This window comes from Idiotropiscis lumnitzeri, chromosome 13, assembly GCF_059441095.1.
Source record: "Idiotropiscis lumnitzeri isolate Australia: NSW breed Sydney's pygmy pipehorse chromosome 13, RoL_Ilum_1.0, whole genome shotgun sequence".
NCBI classification, from domain to species: Eukaryota; Metazoa; Chordata; class Actinopteri; order Syngnathiformes; family Syngnathidae; genus Idiotropiscis; species Idiotropiscis lumnitzeri.
This window is the reverse complement of record NC_142403.1, coordinates 7,140,379-7,161,724: the sequence shown is the minus strand read 5'-3', so window position 1 is coordinate 7,161,724 and position 21,346 is coordinate 7,140,379. Positions and strand designations below refer to the sequence as shown.

Below are 21,346 nucleotides of genomic sequence, written 5' to 3'. Positions count from 1 at the left end.
CAGGGTTGCCCAACATTTACACAAAAATGTCACAAAAGGTTTGAATCCTGAAATAATGACAACCATTTATTAATATATTGACCAATGAACTGACTGAATGAACACAAAGCTGATATACGAGCAGGTAGGTGTCACTGTTAGGGCACTGGCAAAGATTCATCTTCAATTCTTGAAAATAACTAAAACCCAAATTTGATTTGGCTACTAAATAATAATCTGGGTAGTTATTTACATGCTCAAATGTTGCATTAGTGAAAAATATAAAAAGTACAATCCAAAGCAGTTACTCTCCCCAAATTTCTTTAAAATGACCAATCTGCAATGACATCCTGAGAATTGTTTTTACCTGAAGAGAAATGACCTGCACGCTATGAAATGGTTCACATTTTGACCTTCGGTCATCCATAGATTGAGTTGTAGGAAAAAAGTAAGAGAATGAATGACTTAAAACAGCCTTCAGCAGACTCTTGTACCGTATTTCTGTGTTATGCTAACAGAGTGCACATGTGAATGGTGCAAGTTATTGTCTGGAGAGTCCTGAGTTGCTGCCACAAAACTCGAACAGTCCAAACATCTACGGGTGAAGCAGAAAGGTCATTTCTGCGCAGACGGCAACAGAAAAGGGCCGGAGTGCTGTGGTGAAAAAAACAATTTCCGCCAACGTGATCCCACACATGTTGCTCGTTTCGTGGCGAAGTGTTGCATTTGTCCCATGATTTATTCAGCTGAGTACCAAGTAGGAGTTCAACTGTTGTATTAAAAAGTCTCCCAAAACCTTAAATTGCACCATTTTATTACATCATTGTTGTTGCAAGATAAAAATCCGATAAGTGTCACTGGTGGAAACTTTAATGGCTTAAAATCCAAACAAAACAATGAACTGGTTTTTACCCCATTTGCTTTGCTGGGATGAACATTTAAAAATATGATGTTTTTTTTTTTGTTTTTTTCTTCATCACCGCTCCCGTGAAACTAGCAGAACTCCTGCAAGTCATTTTTGTTTTGGTTGATTAACTTTGCCAGACGATTTTTTGTGACAAATGTATCCAGCTAGAAAATAATGAGACACCTAAAACATTGAAATTAAGTGTTGAAGGTAAGTTTTTTTTTTTTTTTTTTTTGTTCCTTCAAAGTTACGACAACCCGTTCATGAATATTAATACTCGTAATTGTTGTGTCAATGCATCATTTACTTGGAGGAAGTTGTGAAACAGGTGAAATGAAATGTGAGCTCAGTAAAGACAAGTAGCCATTCAGGTGTAACTGAGGTCTTTTTATACCCGACTTTTCGCTTACAAACGCATTCATTGATGAATAGTCTCCCTTGGAGAACTTCTTTGTTGACTTTATTGCAATCTGTGGAGGCGGTTTGAATTGCTTAGGCAAGGCGTAGAGTTTGCTGAGAGAGGCAGCTGCATTGAATGGCAGTGTTGGAATTGCTCAGCATTACTGTCCTGGGAAAGAACTCGGTGAAAAACACATCTGAATGTGTCGCTTAGACTTTCTCCTAAAACCGTAAGGAAGGAAGTGAGGTTCACTCGAACAAACCTGGACTGATTGCACCCTTCCACTTTGCTTTTTCCTCTTCTCGGGAATGCTCACATTGAGTGACAAGTTCTTGAAAACGCTCATATGAGCATAATTTGTATTGTTAAATAAGGACACCTGAGAGGAGTGTAGAGACTTTGCCCCTTCTTATTGGTATGGAAATGATGGCAGACTTTTGCCTTGGTTTGACACGCGGCTGCCGTTTAGGCAATATCGAGAGTTGAAGTGCAATGTACGCTGGGTAATCTGTTTTGATACTTGGCACACGTGATGTGGGCCTTATGGTCGGCCTGATGGGAGGACTGTTTACTGGGCCACAGATGGCCACAACTCTCTCTCATGAAACGAGGAGCGTTTTATTATTCCAACACCCTGGGTTGAAAAGTGAGCATACGCTGTGTTCTTTACTCCTGCAAGCTTCTGTGCGAGTGGACCCACCCCCACTCACATTTTCTGTCCATTTGCACTTTGACAAGCTATTCATCAGAGCTACAGTATATGGGTGAACAAAATTAGAAGAAACCTGAGAAGACTGTTTAAAAATTATCTTTTTGGGGGTGGGGGGGGGTTGGTCCAAACACAGCACTGATGTTAAACTAAAGGCCTGTTGAGCCAATTCTGGCCCACCACAATATTTATTTTGGCCCTCAAACACAAATTATGTGTATCATGATTCTTGCTAAAATACCCAAATTTCAAATTGTCTTGACTTTTTAAAACATTGAGATTGCATTTTTTTTTTTTAGCAAGCCACCTTTTAAAATTAAAATATTTGAACAAACAGTGGCTAGAGGTCTCTGATTTCAAAAGTACGAACTGGTATTTAATTTTTTTGTGTTTGTCATACATTTATTTGTGTTTGAAGTTTTAACGGCCTTCCAAAGAAAACCATAGCTACGATGTGGCCTGTGAAAAACGAGAGTTTGACACCCCTGATATACAGAAAGGTATCTATATGTGCTGCTATTGTACGGTGGTGCGTTGCAATAATTTTTTTTTTTGTTCCATCGCCACTCCAGAAACTCAAAACACTTTCACTGTCTCTTAGAACTATCTTTTCCCATTAAAATGGACAATATAAAATGTTGTAGGGCATATAATAGTCAGAACATATACAAAACCAAAACCAAACAGTAATTATATAATTGAATAAAATTACAAAGAATTAAATAGCTTTTGTCACACTGCTGCCATTGAATGCTGCCCCTGGCCTGCACAAGACAGACGTACATAAATCCTACTTTAGTTGTATTATTATAAATCCCTTTAGGGCAGACACAGCTACTAGTGTGATGTGTGATTGGCTTTAAAATCGAGAGCTTTATTTTCAGTGTCGGTACTGCATTTTAAAAATGCATTTTTAATTCAGCAACGTAAGAGCTCTTTTCTCAAAAGAGTTGTTATTAATTGGTGGATTTCAATAATTCTGTTGTTGCATTGATTTCAAAAACACTCAACCATTTCTCTCAGGATTCCAAGTTATCTGTGACGTGTTTGCCTTGAGATATACCAATGTTCCTTTGGCATAAGAGTGATGATGAAAATAGACAATATGCTGATCGTAAAGTACACACGGTACACAGAGTGTGAACGACTACACATTTTTATGCTTAAAGCTAACTGCAGAGTTGATGCGGATATTTGTCCTGGAGAATGAAGACTGTTCAGTGCACGACTGCAACTCAGTCCTGGAGATCCTCCACCAGCACAGCCTATTAGGATTGTCTGAACAGTAAGAGAGAGGCTTTCTGCACTGATAAGCAAGGTTTCATTTTAACTTGTACAATGGATGCTCTGTATTTGGATGATTATTACCGACCCTAGACAAACACTTTTCTAATTACATGTTTGAAAAATATTAATTGTGCCTCATTGCAATGGTGTGTGAATTGTGATTATTGCGTTTTTTGTGTGTGTGTGTTCTTTAATGTGGTGCCATTAAAATGAAAAGCCAGTTTTTATTGTTATCGGTAAAGCCAAAATGTTTACATTAAATCACAAAAAATCCATCTCTGGCCTTGTTAGTATATACAGATTAGAATTTGAAAGACGACAGTTTCTCCAAAGTTAGGATGCAATTTATAAATTCCCTTCAGGCTTGGATGCTTCACAAAAGCATTTGTCCCGACCAGGATTGAACACAGTTGAATGATCCTATCCATATTCCTGACTTCTTTGCCAGTCATTTTCCCCCCACATTCTTGGCAAGGAACCACAAGTGTTACTGATTGGGTCCTTTTTTTCCTCTCTACCACCAACCTCTTGTTAGTTTAAGCAATGGACTGAAATGGCACTATGGACAGAGCTTGTGTTCCTTTTAAGGATATTGGTATCCTATGCTACGCGGTAGTAACAATGCTAATTTCAAGACTTTCAACAGAAGATACATGATATTGTTTAAAATATGTGATGAGATGCATTATTTTATGTAATTGAACCTGTATGCTCATATGATACATAGTTGCGATCCTTTATTGAGCAAACCAAGCACAGTCCATTGCACAAAGTGAACTACGATATTCGGTGCACAAATAAATCAAGAACAAATATTAACTCTATGATTGCTTTGTTACATCTTAATGGTTTCGCAATGTAATTCTTACATAAGATGTCATGCTTGTTTCTGTGCTTTCCAAACAATTATTTGTGATGATGTTAAAAACTGCATTGATGTATGACGCATGATGTGTTCTAACCTTTGGTGAGATTGATTTATGCAAACTTAAAGGTGAAGCCACCGGCACTGTGTACGCCACCTCCCTGTGAGGCCGATTCTGAATTTATAAAATTTCGAGGAGCTTGATAATGTAATTTGGAGTGGCCTTTTATAGGTTAGGTCACCTGCAGCGCTCCTTGCAAATTGAATAAAGAACTGTAATAGAAAAAGGATGTCAGGTGGGCTCCCTGCTTATAAAATCATTAACAGCAGTGAGTCTTTTCTCATAAAGGAGCTCATTTATTCTGAGGGAGAAATGTTATGAAAGTGTAGGGAGCAACTCAATTACTTTTTTGTTAGCAGGTAGCTCAGAACCATTACAGCACAAGTTAACCGTTGTATGTGTACATCAGCAGTGGGAACTAATATGTTTAGTTTTAAAAATGCCCTACTTCTGTTCAACTTAAATCTGGTTCTAACTACCTTTTAGCAAGTAAGAATCACCACGTGTTGTACACAACATACCATTCTGTCAGTCTTTTTACCTGTATGTTCAGTATTTAAAATGCAGGAACGTCAAAGTCACACTCAATCTGTTAAACTTCCATACAGGCAGTGGTAGGTTGTCATGGTCAGCAAGTCCCTCTCTTGCTAGTCGAAACACTATCAGAAGCACTGACCTACATTTTCATTTGTTGCTTTAAATTTTATGTATTCCAACAGTCTTTCCTAAAATGTATCTACATTACTTTAAGTAATGAAGATGTTTGATTGTTTTTTCCCCCCAAATAACTGTTTCTCTGTACTAACATGTCAATTTAATCTGGCCAGGGCCTGCAGAATCAAGAGTACAGGCTGATGTAACTAACTAGGAATGGCACTGTCTCTTTCACCAATCAGAATTCAGATTTTGCTCAGAAGGCCATGCAGCGAGCCCACACAACAATAATGTCAGAATTTCTCTTCTGTTCTATGATTCTTGTTAAGTCAGAGCAAGTATATATAATGGGCCATTTCTCAACAACAAAGCTGATTGACAGAACATTAAAAAAAACAAAAACAAACTGAATTTCTCCCATGGGTCACATTGTATTTATGGACTTCATAAGAGCGCTATTTAATATAAATGTACTCAACAAATTCAGAAGACAGAAAAAAAACTGATTAAATAAAACAACAAAACGATTGTAATAACTCAATGTTATTTTAAGTAAGGACAATTTGCAATTTTTAAAAGATTTTAGCAAGTACCGTGAAGTAAACGCTGCTTTAGCGGCCCATAAAAAGATATGGGGGGCCAGATCGGGCCCCCTGGCCTTGAGTTGCTTTCGAGGCTCAGGAGTAGGAATCTCTCAGGAATTGCCACAGATGATTATTGCTTGAAATGTTGTTCGTCTTTCTATACATATTTTGGCTGAGGTCCAAATTGTTCGACTTTTACAGGGTACATCATTCAAGATTCCACTTATTTGTTAAATTCTAATCCCCCTAAAATCTTGTTCAATGCAAGGGGGGAGGCTTTGAGACACAGAGGGTGGTATGAGGATAAATAGCGCACCCCCTGCCTTGGTCCCATGCTGATGGCTTTGTTTGGGTCATATCATAATAATAATACTGCAGCGAGGTCAAATCCAATCGCTCCTTCTTCAGAACTCCCGGTGTTCTCAGCAGGACTTGGGCAATATACAGCAGGAGGTAGAAAACCCTGTCTAATCCCTTCAATGCGTTTCCAAATATCTATATTTCCTCACTGATTACTGCAACAGGATTTATTGTGCCAGTGGTGTGGGGTGTTTTTCATAGGCTGCATAATTTAATTTTGCTGCCGTGGAGATTGAGAACACTATAAAATATGGCTGTCAAGTTGGCTTCTTGCTCTTGTTTCTGTTTTGCTATTAAACTTTAATATAGTCTTTCTGTTTGATAAAATAGACCAGATTTTGGATGACCAATATGACCTGTCATAGGACAAATGGACGTATCGGGCTGAAGCAGATCTTGACTCCTGACATGACGTTGGAGCATTGCTTTTGCAATTGACTGCATGATAGTGATCACATAATATATTGGCAATGGTGGAAATTACTTGTGTGTTATTTACTGTTACGGGCATTTACTGCATGCAGACTGAATGCATTATGAATACATTATGCCAAATTTTATTCCCCCTGTCTCTTCATTGAAATACAAGAGAAATATTTTACACACTGTCATGTGCTTATTATGATGCCTCGTGCAGCCGAGCCTACAATTCCCACCGTGTATACTCTATGTTCCTGTTCATTAGTGGAATGGATATACAGGTATGTGTATACAGGCAATGCACCCCAAAACCATAAAGTAGACTTTTTAAACATGGTTTAATTCAAAATATTATTTTTTTCAACATTCTGTGGAGCCAAACTAATATCATCTTTCTTTCATCTTTTGTTTTTCAGCAGAGGCGAGCTGCCATCATGTCAAACAACAAACACTTTTTATGGTTAGAGCATGTGATTTGTTTTTTTAAATAACAGACAACATCATCCAAATAATTCCCACACTGGCCAAAAAAAAAAAATCATCACGTTCATTCTAAATCTGTAAATGGGAATGTCTTTTTGTAATTACACAGCGTGCACTGCAATGGCTTGTACAGATTTCATCTTCAAGACTTGGTTGCAAACAAAAACACAGCAATGAAATAACGTTTTTATCCAATCTTTTTAAGAATGGTGAAGTGAAAGGATTTGATTTTTTTCCCCCGCCATTTGAAGAGGACCGTCTTCACTTTGACCTTTCAGAAGAAAGCTTTGTGAGCTGTTTTTTTTCCCCTCTCTTTCAGCCGTGTCAGGGACAGTCCTCAAGCGGTCATCCAATCTGCCCTGCTGACATGGAAGAGAGCTTTTACTGGCCGTTTTCAGAGAGAAGAACCGCAAACCACTGACAGTTGCCATTAATGTGACTTCTTTTACACAGGGAAAGAAAAAAAACAAAACAACCAAACCCTTTCACAAGGGTTCACACGAACGTCAGAAACTGCCATGCTAGCTCCAGACTCCAGACACATTACTTACTATATTAAGCATATTTGTATGTCACTGATAAATTCTTATTTTATGAAAGGCTCAAAATGTTAGGATACATTTGAAAGTGCTTTTGAGAAAAGAGTTTTGGAGAATACAACAGAATTAAACAATATAATAAATTATTATTAGATTATTAGGCCCTTGATTTTAAAGAACACTGCATAGTATCCATGCTTAAAATTGGCATTTGATTTCTCTTTGCGGCGCCTGCGTGTGATGCAGAAATTATGTTCTCGACACTGATTGGCTGTCGCCGGTGAGGAACAGACTGGGCCCACATGGGTTGGCCTGAAATGTTGTTGGGAACTTCGAGGCGGACCGGCAATGTCCACCTCCGTAAATTAGAGTTAAATATATTTTTTGTAAAAACACCATTTATAGAAAACAAATCATATTTATATAGTAATTCTCTTATATTGAAAACACACAGTTCTGTACGAAGATACACACAAATAGCTACATGATGTATGTTTATACATACATAAATGATTGTTTATCTTTATTTGGATGAACTGTTTTAGAACAAGGCCTCTGGTTCTTAGGTTCATTCCTTTACCAAAAGTCATGTTATGGTGTCCCTTAAAGTAACCTCATAAACACAAACTGTTAGTGAACAGCATTTTAGCTTCTCTATTAAACACTTGTTTGTGCAGATTGGGAGAAACAAATGTATAGTAAGCTACATGCTCACTAAGGAGTCTTTTCACTCAAAGGTCATTCAGGATAAGAGAGGATGAAAAGGCACACCTAGTTGCTTTTTGAAAGACTAAATGCTGCACGGAAATAGACCACTGGGAGAGTCAAATGACTCAAAGGGCTATATCGCCGTGCATTTGTGGTCGGCGTTATTTATTTATTAATTTGAGGCCTGTCTACTGACACATCTGAGTGGTCTAATTGCTGTGAATTGACACCGGTTACTCTCCATAATGGGAGCTTGGGAGTCTTTCCTGACCGCAGTTCATTCACATGCCCCTTGCTGAATCTTAACTGCCCTTAAAATGTCTGATTGCAACACAGGAACTGAGTGTGCATTGCGGGCGGAGACAGGATTATCAGTCTTTGTTGTATGACTGTGTCTATTATCCTGACCTCTATTCACATTGGGCTCTTAAGAGTGTCGCTTCTAGCCACACGGCCAACAAGCCCATCTCCATCGAACAACATGTGAACCAGAGATCTCGCCCTGTACCAGCGCACTTTACAGATCCAACAGCAGGAAAAAAAAAAAACACAGCTGGAGGTAAGGCTATTTAATCCCTACTGCATAAATTGTAGCGCCATCTTTACGGTTCAAAGTGGAAAAAAGTGTTTTTTTTATCCCCTCTACTTTTGATCGCTACAGCTCGCAGGATTTGAATTTCTGTTAGCATTTAAGGCCCAACGTACCAGACCCTGTTTGAGATGGTGCTGCTGGATGGCTATAGTGGCCTACACGACTACACTATCACTCTCTTTTTGTGCTGTTGTGGCCTTATAGACTTGGTAATATGTAGTTCTTAATAGCACTTTTGCCGCAAACTAAAGGAAGACGACCGCAGAATATCTTGGAAATACTGTTGAAAATTGCAAACAAATATGCATTAGAAAAGATTGCACACAATAATAATAATAATAACAATAATAATAATTAAAGGAACAAGTCTTCTATATTAATGATGATCAATCGAACAAAAAAAAATCTATAATTCAATTTCATCTTGGAATCCATGTCTACAAACAAAATACACTCTTGGGAAAGCACAAATAAGTAATAAATAATGTTTATTTTGGTGGATTAACGGATATACGGAGCTATCTTCAAAACGGTAACTCACCAATAATTCAAGTTGACCCTAAATCAATATCAAACTGCATCCATAGGAATAATCTTTTCATTCTTGCATTTAATTCAATCTAACTGAGTTTATATTAAATTTGAAGCCATGAAGGGATTTAAAAGAAATAAATTTCATTCATAAATATGATTAAATTTTTTTCTCCGCAAAAATATTTTTTGTAATATGTAAGTGTAATATCACATGAGACTGTTTTAAATAAAAATACAAAAATCTATGAAACATATACTTGTATAATGATGTAATTTGATTTTCAAATAAACGTTTAACAATTTTTCACCTTTGTTTTGTATTATTTTACATAAAATAATGCAGACAGTTGAATATGCTCATTATGCTGATATTAATCACTATTAAATGGATAGAAAATAAAAAAACATATCTTGCCAAATATTTTTTCATTTTTTTTTATTTTATCTGACTCACTCTAGTGATGAGAATATTTAAATTGATGCAGTTCACGCTTTTTACAAATCCAAAATACTCCCGTTTCCTTGCGATTAAATTGCTCATGTCAAAGTTGTCATGCTGACAAACAGACTGCAGCCTCACTTATCCTCTCCCTGCCCACTACATCAGATGGAGATGATTGCAGTCTTGGAATCAATGAAACCACTAACCTCCCCGATAATATTCCCTCAAGGGGTGCAGTTGCAAATGCAGCTCGAGCTCACTTTATCCATCAACTGTAATCCATACTTTAACTGTGAATACTTGTGGTCTGAATCTATTGGAGAATATACTATGATGATGATTGTACATATTTCTCAAAATTGTGCTTCAATCCAACCAGATGTCACCTTTTTTTTTATCTTTTCATTGAAAGATTTGAAATACTATCAACCTTATTAGGTGGTTAACTGATGGACAGTTGTTGTGGGAGCGCTCCACATTAGAAAAAAGACCCGAGGACGAATCATTGCTTTATAGTGCATTATAAATTCTAAGATCATAGCTTTTTGTGGTTAGGCTTTGTCCTTGTGGGTCGACAAACATTTCATTTTTGAAGTCACCACGCTGGGATTTAGTTGAGTGAGCACACTGGACCCAGACATGTCTTCACATATGAGGTTACTGGTGGATAGCCAAGTTCTAAAGCTTTACTTTTTGGGTGAATCCCTCTCCCTCCCCCTTCTGAGAGAGGGCCACAGAGATTAGTGGTGCATCCATCTTCCATGACCTCTAGGGCTAAGGAGGTACTATGTGGCTGTCATGTGATAAATCAGACAATGCGGAGGCAAGACTGTCATTTTGATGCTACGCTCAAACACCGCTTGGCTCTTTTATTAAAGGCCTTGTGGCAGTATGCGCCGTCACAAGCACCCACTCATGTCTTGCCTGCATATGTTCATTTGTGGTTTGGGAACTATAATCTTTTAAATGAGTAACTGTCAGAGTATTTCCTACGATAATATGAATTCATTAGGTCGCTGGGCATCGCGAGATCGATTCCTCCTCAGTGCACTGTGTGCATTCATTTCGGAATTGTCGAATGAATGAATTAAATAATGAATGAAAATACTAATCATAAATGAGAGTTGATTGTTGAAAGTATCAACTCTAATTCATTGTCAGTCATGCTCCTTACCAAATGTTTGCAATTTCCGCAATAGGCTCTCAGAGCAAATGCATTTCCCAAAATGCTAAATAAAATATTCCTGGAACCACAGCTTTGTTTGGAACAAAACCAAAATGTAATGGTGCCTTCTTGGGCTCCACACCACAAAGTATTGTGCAAATACTATTCTGGCCACCATACACAAATGCATGCAAAATGCATTCAAGCAAAACTTCAAGTCCTTTGTGGAGACAAGAGACATTTTTGATCGTAAACCTCGTACGTTGACAGCCAGTGAAGGAGATGGACCAAATTTGACAGAGTCGGTGTCAAGATGTCAAACAGACCCACTTGGAGAGAACACCCACAAAATGTCTGTATTGAATATCCCCAAGGTCTTTCCATTTCCTGGCTTGAACCACAAAACTCCGTACAACCACCAAAACAAACACAAACGAAGTCAGTCAGCTCTGACAGCCACATTTCTCAGGCTACCAGGCCTTCTGGTTTTGTTATTGTGTGAAGTACACTGTACATCAGTCCCCGAAGGAAGTGGAGATGCTCAAAAAGCCCATTTCATCCACCATGTCAAAAGTGTGCAAGTCAGGCGATAACAAAATCACAGAAGCACATGAAAAAAGCGGCTTAGAAGAAGCCAGATGGTTGATGGCATTCGGAAAATATTGCCCCCAAAAACAAACCGTGCTTTTTTTTGAGTAAACTACACAGCGAGCATATTGTGAGAGTTCCTTCATTTACACGCTTTACAGTTTCTTATATAATTTCTTAGTGATTGCTATAGTCTTTGCTGAAAAAAAACTAAAGTAATAAATCTCTCTGGACCTCTAAAGACTTCTGACAGAGCACATTCTTTAATGTTGACCTTGTCTGAAGTATTCTGCTTAATTTGCTCTCCGCCCTTAACGAAATCACAGCGCATGGAAACATGGATATTTATCAGCTTCGTATCAACTTTTTCTCCCCACTATATTCACGTGAATAAAAAATACAATTAAGGAATTGACTGCAAAATATCGGTACAATACACGCATGAAAAAAAGGAGAGAATGTCTCATTGCCTCAGGTCAGCTCATGCAATGTGTTGCAACTCTCCACGGAAAGTAACTTTAGGCAATCAGCAAGCACATGCCGTATACCCTCAGGAAATATTCTTTCTTTTTCTTTTTTAAAGAGACTTTTAAATGAGTTGTTGGCAACTTTGATTGATAATGTGACGTTGTCCAGGGTGAAAGTGTCATTGCTAAATAGATGATAGTTGTCATTAAATGAGTAATTATTGTTCTATTTATTAAAATACTCAAGCATCAATCTATATATATATATATATATATATATATATATATATACACATATATATATATATATATATATATACACATATATATATATATATACACACATATATATATACACATATATATACACACATATATACATATATATATATACATATACATATATATATATACACATAATATATATATATACATATATATATACACATAATATATATATATATATATATATGTGTGTGTGTGTGTGAGTGTTTTGCAGCAGTATGGGATAGGCCCATGAGGCAAAGCTGTTCAGATATTGGATGGATGGATGCATAGATATTATATATAGTATGACACATTGCTGGTGTCGGGTCTGACATTGAAACCATTGGTCGTATTTTCATAGACGATGCATGTGTGCTTGGATGTAATAACTGGATCATCTTGATTTTTGTGCCGGTGCAAGCCTCCTTTACCGTGTTTGGGAATTTGGCACACTGCACTGAGTCATGCTGGACATTTTCTGTGACACGGTCCTAGCACACGTGACGTTTGGTGGCTAAAAGTAGACAAAATGTTAAGGCAAATGAAAATAGGCCTAAGTGGTGACACAAGTGGTGTCATTCAATTTTGGTGAATTTGAATGAAGAGCAGTCAGGCAGATTCTCCGCTCCAGGCACACGTGTGGTGGATGTCATTGTGTGTCATTGAGAAATATGATAACGAGTACATTTAAGTATTTGAATAATTGTATGAGTTCCTTATAAAAGTACTTTGCATGCATCAGACTCCTGCGTGGACTCTAGCCATGTAGACCTTGTGTCTCTCCTGCGCTGAATTTAAAGAAAATGAGCGGAAATGCTGCCAAGCAAGTCGGCTATGTTAACATTCACAACGTCGCAAACACCCCTTTCTCACTGCGTGCGTCTGCAAAAATACCATAAAAACAAAAACTCCGCTCATGCGCTCGCCATGAAAATAGGGCCTCTTGTCTCACTCACATTGTTGTCATGCATAGTTTGAATGAAAGCCAGGCTTGCGAGTATGATTTCTGATCAGCACAAGCTAGTAGAGTATTCTGCATTTTATCATTAGTCAAACACCTGGCGAATAGACTGACACGTGATGTGGTGTCTTTATTGTGGCGGTCTCAGTGGCTCCACAAAAGCGGAACTGGCCTGGTGTTAATAACCATATAATTCAACTTGTCAGCCCCTTTCCACGGTGCGGTGTGAAGCAGAAGCTGCCTATCGCGTGCTGTGCTTTACCTTTTACAAAGCACCTTTTCAAGTGATACTAACTGCTTGACCACTTGCATTCCGGTGCCATGCTTGGTATTTTCATTTTATTGCAATTTTAAGATTTCACTTTAAAAGGTGACTATCTGCTCTGTTGTGAGCCGAGTCGATCAGGCAGTCAGGACCTGACTCAGAAAACCAGTTTCCTCAAAAGCGACCATAACATTATGGCAGGCCACAAGGATGAGTGTTGGAAGTATGACATTATCAACTTTACTGATCATATCCTAGAGAGCTGCTTCATAATTTGCTACCGGGGCCTCAGGCAGAATCTGTTTGTGGTTGATACACGCCCAACAGTGTGCACTACCAAGATAACAAACCAGAAAAGTAGCCATGACAAAAACGCTAAAAATGAATTCAGTGATATTTAATGTGTGGTTTAATCCTCCATCCCTGCCCTCTTTGACATTCCCTCACTTAATATATCAATTCATTTTGTGGGATTGCTTGTCTGAAAAGTGATTTGCTCGGATTTAAAAGTGCCATTTGAGTCTGTTGTATTGATTGATACAGATTTTTTTTTCTAGCAATTAATAATTCCTTCCATTTATTGCAAGGAGCTGTTATACAAGGTGACTGCTATGGATTTTTTTTTTTCCAACACATCTTTCGCAATCTAATAATAGCCTACAACATGTTATTTCCATGTCCTGAGTCGAGAAGTATTATGTGAAAGGAAACAGCAATCCCGCGTTTTTAATTAATGTGATGATGCCACATCCCTGACGTTGTATAATTCCTTACATCATATATGTATGCAATTATCTTAATGAGCTGTTGTATTTTAACCTTGGGGATTCATTGATATTGTTCCGTCGTCAACGGAACCAAGAGTTCACAAACCTCAGGCCACAGACTGGTACAAGCATTGACAATCAGGCCTACAAAACCCCTTAGGAAGAAATCATCAAATTAGGACAGGATTGATGCAGTGTTTTTTCATCCTTTTCCAAATATAAAAAATAATTTATTTACATTTACATCAATGACTGCCCGTCTGTATTCATTTCAAACATGTGTACAGTGTGTTTTGCTTATTAATATTTTTTTAATGGTGCATAATAATCATAAGTCTCCCAAGAGGTAGCTAATGATGCAACAGTCAGAAGTTGGAGGTAGGTGGGAATTTACAGAGATCAAAGTTTCAGTGAGATGAGTAATACATGCTGATAGAGTTAGAGGAACTTTTGAATATTTAAATTCGAAATGGAAGGTGTTTTGTTGTCATAGTACATGTCGAGTTTACTGAAATAGCCCAGAGGTGTAAATGTAAGTGAATGGTTATTTGTCAATACTGTCCCGTGATTGACTGGTGATCTGTCCAAGATGTAGCGCCTCTCCCACAATGTCTGCTGGGGTGGCCTCTAGCTTTTTCAAGATGGCTTATGATTAGGTCATTACTCAATGTTGGAAAAAAAAAGTAGTTACAGCGTAGAAATGTGCCAAGGCTAAATGTTCTGATCAAAGTTAGACACGAACAAATTATATTTTATAATCTATACGGATAAAAAGTGAAATGTTAGTTTCTCACATCCCTCCACAGAGTATCTTTGAATTATGGTCCATTAGTTTTGATGTTAAACTCTAATATTCTGTACATGCACACTAAACACTGCTTCTTATGCGATGCTTTGTGCAGAGATGAAGAAAAATGTATACAGAACAGAAAAACGAGAGACATCATTATGAAAAATATCACCAAATATGCTCTTTGGGCCGAGCTTATTTGTTTGTTATTGAATTAACCCCAGAGGACGCTGTTGTTTCCATGTGGTAAAATCTATCCGCTTGCAGTGTATGTGAATATGTGTCGTTGTTACGCTAATGAACGTGTAACTCATGCGGCCCCAGATCATGATGTTCCCACCACTATGTGGGACACACTTTGTACTCTTCAACTTGACACCATCTGCACCAAGTAAGTGTGTCTGGGTCTCATCAGACCACAGGCTGGTAGTTCCATTGGATCAAAACCAAAGTTTTGAAAAAAATTGATCCTGAGTGTGTCGCTCACTGCTGTATGGGATGATTTGTACGTGCTATCATTTCATGTGTCAACTGCAAGTTGTTTTTTTTTTTTTTTTAAACATGGACTAGCCTTCCATTGCTTTGCAGATGACAGTCAGATCTATGTCCCGCTTTCTCCTTGAGACCACTTTTGAGACCACCTTCTACTCTCAATCCTGTTGACCTCGGCCCCCTGACATCTTATCTAAAGCCAACCGTCTCAAACTTGGGTTTTGAACTGGACAGTGATTTTAAATTAGATCAGCGGATCAGTGCTGTTGTTCGATTCAGCTTCTTTCATCTTAAGAAGCTGGCTAAAGTGAAGCCCTTTTTTTCCGAACAACACTTAGAGTCAGTAATCCATGCATTTGTTACATCTTGGCTAGATTACTGTAATGCAATTTACTTTGGAGTCAGCCAGTCTTCGCTCAAGTGCCACCAACTGGTCCAAAATGCTGCCGCTCGCCTTTTAACTGCAGCTCGGAAGACAGATCACATCACCCCAATCTTAGCCTCTCTTCACTGGCTCCCAGTACGCTTTAGACTTCGCTTCAAGATACTTCTGTTCATCTTCAAAGCTTTGAATAACCTCTCTGAGCTCGTCCACCCCTACGCACCTGCCCACTGCCTCAGGTCTGTGGACAAATTGCTGCTGGAGGTGCTGAGGACTAGGCGCAGCCTCGGGGGATCGTGCCTTTTCTGTTGCCGGTCCTTCCCTATGGAATGAGCTTCCATTAAATGTTAGGCAAGCCCCTGCTCTGTCTAATTTTAAAACCCGTTTGAAGACACATTTTTATTCTTTAGCTTTCGACTCAACATGAGACTGTTGCTGTTTTGTGTTTTTCTGGTATCCATTACAAAAGTCTTTGTGTTTTAATTTGTGTTCTTATTACCTGCTAATTTATATTACACGATATGGAAAGCGCTTTGTTGCAGCTCCTTCTGTTGTGAAATGAGCTATACCACAGGTGTCAAACTCTGGCCCGCGGGCCAAATCTGACCTGCAGTGCAATTATATTTGGCTCACGAGGCTATACCAAATGACTATAATACCATTTTACATGTGATAATCGTAACCATCTATATGATAATAGTAACATTCGAAATGATAACAGTAATTGTTAAAACTAAACATTGTATTGCATTCATAAAATCACTTATAATAAACATTTTCAAAAAAAAAAAAAATCTGCATTTATATTGGTTTTAAAAATTTTTATTTTGGCCTGCGGCTTTGTTCAGGTTTACTTTTACGCCCACTGTGTATTTGAGTTTGACACCCCTGCGCTATGCAAATAATATTGTATTGTATTCTATTGTATTCTATGCGACCCAGTCTCAAGAGGCCCGCCCGGTGGTTTGGGACGACTGCTTTAGGCTTTTAATATCCAGTGTATATATAACTAAACCACAAATACATTTGGGGTTATCTTGCTTTTGTGACTTTTACATGGCATTGGAATATATTCAGAATATTGCACATTAGTTTAATTGACCACACGGTAATACTGTAGTTAAATTCACATGTCTGTATATGGACACAGTTCTCTGCTTTTGGCACCAATGGCAAAATTCTGAAAGAACCCCTCACCCGGTCCTTTTATGTTTAATGCTTGCTATATTATATTGTCAGTAACTACCAGAAGACTGCATAGTCTACATTTAACTATTCAATTAACAACACATAGATTGAGACACGACCATGGAGCTGTTTCTGCATCTTTGTTGTGAAAGTCTAATCTGTCCAAAATGGTTCCTCCCCAAGTCACACCCACGCAGGAAGGCAGCTTTACCAAGCCCACGAGACAATGGGTGACTCTGCGGTCTTAACTGGCTCTAACTAGATATACAGTACGTATATGTGCCAGAGTGCGGACTGATAGGAAGATGCCGAGCCAGGGGGAAAGATCACTGCGAGACAAGTAACTAATTATTAAGAATCCTAATCTAACACCAGATTGCACGTTTTCCTTTTGTTGTTTGGAAATTAATTCGAAAATGTATGCCTTGAAAAAAATAATGGATATGTTGTCAACTAAATGATTATTACATTACATTGTCCAGCAAATGATGTCTCTTTATTAACAGTAGATGGCACTCAGGGATCATTAACTCTTTAACTGTGGATGTGGGTTAAATAATGGGTTTACTGAAGATAAAAAAAATATTTATGGCATTTATCATAATTCATTATGAAACATCACATGTAGCAATTCAGTCCGAGTACTAATGCAGTATGACTAATTTGAATAGTGAATGAATGGAATTCTGCAATTACATAGTCTTACATTCAGTCTGAGAGCAATAGTGCCAGTTCTTTATTGCACTTGTGATATTTCTTGCAGCGGAGGGCTCATCATTTATGTTGCTGCTGATACTGAATTTAGGGTTGCAGGAAAATGCGTTTACAACCACACGAAAATACAGTCAATGTCAACAGATGTCATTTTTCGTAGATGAAATGTCACAAACATATTGTATCTTCACTTGAGTTAACTGTTTCTGAACCATGTTGAACATTTTTCTTGAAATTATTTTAAATTCCAAAATAGTCCGCTGTAATCCCAAACAGTCAGCTCATAATTATTAGGGCTGTGAAAGTTAAACTTAGTTGACAAAATCTAAAGTTTGAGCTCTGTTAAGACTTGTGGCACTTAAAGTTTTTTTTTTTTTTGGGGGGGGGTATTGGTGGTGGATTGTGAAGAATGTTTGGGCCTTGTCCTTAGACAACCTTTGCATGATAAAGGACTTTAGAATTAATCATTTTTCAGGCCTGCACTTTAGTAAATATTTTATAAGTCTATTCCACTCTATTTATCTTGGTTTGTGACAATCAAGCCATCGGAAAACAGTTTTCAATCAATTATTCACACCTACTCAACAAGCTCATTAAAATTGATGAGTCCAACGGTTGAATGACAAGACACCTCGTAATAAAGGAAAAAAATGTGTTGAACATTTTGTTTTCATAATTAAGACTGTGAAGATTACATGAAATCTGAAAGGTGTTTGATAATGATATTGCTGGATTAAGGTACAATGAGAGGAGCAGCATTATTATGAAGAATTTGTCGCCATAGTTGGACATGCATACAGTACATTCATATTCGGTTATCAAATATTTACGGCGGAAATTGAACTTGGTGACCGGCATACTTTTAATTGTAGATATTTTTATATGATAATAATAACAAAATAAATGTATAGAAATCAATAGTTCAATAAGGAGAAGTGATTACATTTTTAGGATGGGACATTTGACTTATTTTTAATTGGCTGTGTAAAAATAAAGAAGAGTCAATCGATTGTTATTCCATTATTACATTGTTATTGCTCCTTAAATCAATTTTTCAACAGTTTATTATCAATCCATTTCACACACTCTGAATCATTTTTAATTAATGATTAATTGTTCTACAGCTCTATATTGTAGTTTGTCAATGTTGCTCCTGCTTCTAAGCTTCTGCCTCCTCATTTTATAGCAAGACTTGATGTGAAATCATTAAATGTCATGGTTGAATTCAACCCAATTTTGTGTAATTACATTTAAATGTTCCTGTGTTTAAAGCACCTTTTGTCCTTGTTTCCTTTTCAACTATTTTGTTGTTGTTGCTGTTGAACTTTTGACTTTATCGCTAACTTCTAATGATCAAGAACACAGTTTTACGCTCACAGTCGTAAACACTCTTCGGCCATTTGCTCAGTCAATGTTGCAAGAGATAATGGCATGTTGAAAATAAATGAGCCCAATCATAATCATGCCTAATCTGCCATTGCAGCTCTTCTTGTGACAAGCATTAATCATTTCGTAATCCAATGGGATTTTTATTTGCAGCGCCTCAGGATTGGTTAGCAAGTTGAGTGGAGGCACTCAGAGAATCACCTGCCATGATACACTGATCGCTAATTGCTAATTATGAAATTCTCTGATGGTCTGAAGCTCCATTCGCACATTCCATTATTGTTTATCACTGATTATATAAAGCTTTTAGATAACCATTCCATTTTATTCACAGCGTATACAGTGTATCGTACCTTTCAGTTATAACAATTCAGTTTTATTCACCCCAAACCGTGTAGCCTTTAGCCATAATCATCCCTATGTGTATAGAGCTCTTGATATAGTCATCGTGCATTGACTGCACACGAACAAAGCTTTCAAAGGACCGTTTTCAGTTGTGCCATTTTGTAGTCTTAATTGAATTTAAACGGTTGTTTCCTCAGAGGGCCATAAAGTCTCTAAAGCAAGCCATAACATCAGGAGTCTTTAAAACAGTCAAGGAAACATAACAACAAATCTCGGAACTGCTCAACTGTAGGACATAATTGTTATTGTTACTTCAAAACTCTTGCACGAAGCAATTCAGCATTGAAAGAAGACATGGCTAAAGCAAATATATGGATGAACACAGCTCCTTTTTGTCCCTGCAATTACTGAATGGTCAGCCTTTCTCTTGATTGAGCAAGATTTCAATGCTGGCTGAAAAACAACAGCTCCAAGTACTGTCTTTGATAAGATCACTGATCATATTTTTAGGCAGTGAATGGCCCTTCGTTCATGGATTCTGCACGGGATCCCTGCCACAATGCTTTCCAAGAGAGATGGACACAGCAGTTTTACTTTCTTCATCACCTCTGACAGACACCGTCATTAATAACAACTCCAAGTCTGCTATCAGTTTCCATCTGCTTGCAGGCATTTACACATTACAGGTTCATGTAAAAGTCATTTATTCATTTTCCGTGTGTAGGACATGAATCAATAAGAGCCGTGTGGGAGTGAGAGATACATCTTTGTTAGAAAATGTCAGTCAGGATATCGCAAGAACTTCAGTCAAACATAATTTATCAGCGCGTGGGGAAATCAGCGTATAAGCAACATCTTAATGCACGTGGAAAAATCATGAGGTGCAACTTATTATATTTTCAAGATCCGTGGTAGACACTGTGGAATCATTATGAAAACATCATCTTAAACTTGACATCTTTCAAGTGTGGTTGTCACAACATTGAGCATGAGGATGTTTGCAGTTCCATTATGAGATGGTAAGTGATTGCAAGCATGGCATAAAAGATGTTGCTCATTTATTAAAGTGGGACAGCCCAGTGCAGCCTGTCAATATCTTTGGTGAAAAGAATTTAAATTTAGTTCGCAATTCATTAAATGACTTTTTTTTTTTTAAATATAAAAAAAAATAATCGTCATGGACTCACTGGAACGTAGCACAACTTGTAAGATGGTTTGTCTTGAACCGCAGTCCCACAGTGGGAGGTGAATACCTTAACGATTTGACCAGAGCTGCTTACCAGGGTGCCATTAAAGACTTGCGTTCCTTAAGAGATGATCAGCAGTTCCAAAGGAAATACCTGATGGTACCACATGGACAGAAGGCTGAGTCAAAAATGGAAGACCCAGTCAAGGAAGAGTTAAAAGTTAGGGTGCAAAACACTCCTAACTGTTGGCTGATGGCTAATCGCTATCACCTTTGTAGTCAGGTGAGGGGCTAATGAGGTGGGCGTGGCTGACTGGCTGAGTGAAATGGGGGGATGGGAATAGAAATAAATTGAGTGCACAGGTAAAAAAAAAAAGATTGTAACAATTTACTAAAAGGCTTCTGATATGAATTTATTGTGAATTGATAGTATCAAAGGAGGAACATCCAACAAAAGTACAGGAGTTGCACCTCTCATATGAAGAAAAAAAAATATAAAGAAATTGTACAATCTGCGGTTTCACAGACCTAAAGTCAGATTAAAAAACAGGTTCACTGTGGGGCAAAAATCTCAAGAATGATTGTAATTGCCGATTTACATAAAGTTTTATATATATATATTTATATATATATATATATATATATATATATATATATATATTTACATATTATACTGCGGTAACAGGGTACCACGAAAATGTTCTTGACAAAAGGGTAAAAATGTGAAAATTCAGATGAACTGTCCTGCTTTGTCGAGATTAATAGTTTCCCATGTAGCATCCCTGATGATGCATCCAGTAAAATGGATGTGACAAATCCTATGTGCAGTCTCTAGATGGACACGGCTAAATGACACCGT

General features: G+C 37.7%; 1 protein-coding gene across 1 annotated transcript in view; it reads right to left on the bottom strand.

Annotated features, from left to right (window-relative positions):
- The window catches only part of adgrl4 (adhesion G protein-coupled receptor L4), a 37,852-nt gene extending 17,133 nt beyond the window's left edge, over positions 1–20,719 (bottom strand). Inside the window, exon 1 of the mRNA XM_088314073.1 lies at positions 20,489–20,719. The gene's annotated coding sequence lies outside the window, so the exon portion shown is untranslated. The remainder of the gene's footprint in view (positions 1–20,488) is intronic.
- Positions 20,720–21,346: the final 627 nt, after the last annotated feature.